Genomic DNA, 2,256 nt, shown 5'->3' with positions numbered 1-2,256 from the left:
TTTAAATTATGCGGACAAGTGAAACACTAAAAATGACATTCATGAAATCAAGAATGTCCATTATGTACAACTGAAAACTATTATAAATGAATTAAGTAATGTGGCCAGTTTTTAAAAAACATAGTAGCTTTATCATTTTATGCACTGACAAACTATTACTTTTGAGGAGTCCTTATCTAAAAGCAACAAAAATGATTTTGTATTTTTAAAACTAATGCATCAAAAATATATAGAAAATTGTGCAATTTATAATAGGGAACATGGAAAGATCCTATTATTCTCTCAATGGGAAGATCCCCTAATCAAACAAACATTTGATATATTCTATTAAAACCCTAACAGGATACTTGGATAAAGTCAACTAAATGATTTTTTTAAACTCACATGAAGAAATAAACCCTCAGAAATAGAAAACGGAAAAGGAGACAAATTAAGTTTTATCTACAATTATCTGTATGTACTATTATTCTAGGAATTGGAAATACAGTGATTCAAAAATGTACACAATGTCAGGTGCACAGTAATCAAGATGCAGGTGTAGTACTTTTAAGAACAACAGATCAGGGTAGAATACAGCAGAAAATCCAAGAAAACACCCAAATAAGGTAGAGATGGCATTTTAAATATATTAACAAATGCCACTGGCATAATTAGTACAGCCATGAAGAACTGTACAGTTGGACCCATACTTCACATCTAACAAAATAACCATTCTAGAATGATTTAGAACTAATGTAGAACAGGGAATGAGTACATGGTCTTGGAGTAAACACAGCTTTTCTATAAAGACAAATCATAAAGACAAAATTAACAGAACTGACTACATATAAATTTTAAATTACCCACTAAAAAAACACAATAGACAAGCCTCTAAGTTTGTATAATTCACAAAGAGATACTACCTTCCTTACAGAAAGACCTGTTCAAAGCAATAAAGAAAAAACATATGAATAGTTAATGAACAGGAAAAAGACCCATCGAATGAAATACACATTCACTAACAATCAAATACAAATTAAAACAGAATGATTTACCATCTGTAAATAAAAAAGGGACAGAAATGTAAAGCCGGCAAACTTTTCTTTATAGCAATCTAGATTTAGCAAATGTTCTAGAAATGTATCTTTTACACCAGCAACTCTGAAAAAGTTATATGTAGCTTTTCACATTATTTGTAATAGAAAAGTTAGAAATTTTGTATCTGGCAAAAAGGAATTGTCAAACTATGGTCCTGTAAATAAATAATTTACAACCATTAAAAAAGATAATTTAATTAACTGACATGTATGTTCACAACCTATTAAGTGAAAATACTATAAAGGTGGCAGCACTTATAATCTCATCTTTAAGGAAAAAAGCCCAGATATGTATTCAGGTACATCTTTCAAAAGCAAAATATTCATGGTAGTTAATCTCTGGTTGTTCTGTTATTTCTGAATATATATATATTGATCTACAAGGGGGAAAATGAGGGTTCCAGGTTTTAAGCTTTGTCAAAAAACACGACACAGTGAGTTACAAGTGGCCATCTTTACCAGAAAAGATCAACAGTCTGTTCTGGATATAAGCAAAAAGAAAACAAGGCTTTAAAAAACATGACCTAGAATTCTGATGGCAGTTTATTTACAGACTATAAAATACAGCCTTAATAAAAAGAACATATTAATACATTAAAGTTACAAGACTTTACTAAAAGTTCTTGCTAAAGCACAACAGCTTTACAGTAACTGACAAAAAAGGGGGGATTTTCTATTTTCTACAGAGCCTCATTTGAATACAATCAGAACTACAGTTATTTTCAATAATCAAAGACTCACAAAATATTAGCCTACATAATTCAAAGGACAAGTTTTTCCATTATGATCAAAAGCTTGCTTTCTCCATCTTCAGCTAGTTCTAGTAAGTCTTTTTTTTTTTTTTTTTAGTACTGGGGATTGAACTCAGATCCTGTGCTTGCGATGCAGGCAGAAGAACCACTGAGCTAAATCCCTGGCCCACTAATAGGTCATTTTTAATAAAACAAGAAACAATGAAACAATTAAGAAAACTGTCTAGAGAAGTCTTTGGTAAATGACAAACCATTACTCCCACTAGAAAGTCACTTGAAATTATAAACTCTCAATGGACTGAAAAGCAAACTATTTTTGCAGGCCTACTGATACAAGTCCTTGTATAAATAGAAAAACAATTTCTGTGAAATTTTTTATCCAATTCTCTAGTATGTAATTAGTCTTAAACTTTTTTTTTTTTTTTTTT

Source organism: Fukomys damarensis, unplaced genomic scaffold (genome assembly GCF_012274545.1).
Source record: "Fukomys damarensis isolate Sample0158 unplaced genomic scaffold, DMR_v1.0_HiC HiC_scaffold_17, whole genome shotgun sequence".
Taxonomy (NCBI): Eukaryota; Metazoa; Chordata; class Mammalia; order Rodentia; family Bathyergidae; genus Fukomys; species Fukomys damarensis.
The sequence above is the reverse complement of the archived record's forward strand: the minus strand, read 5'-3'. Positions refer to the sequence as shown.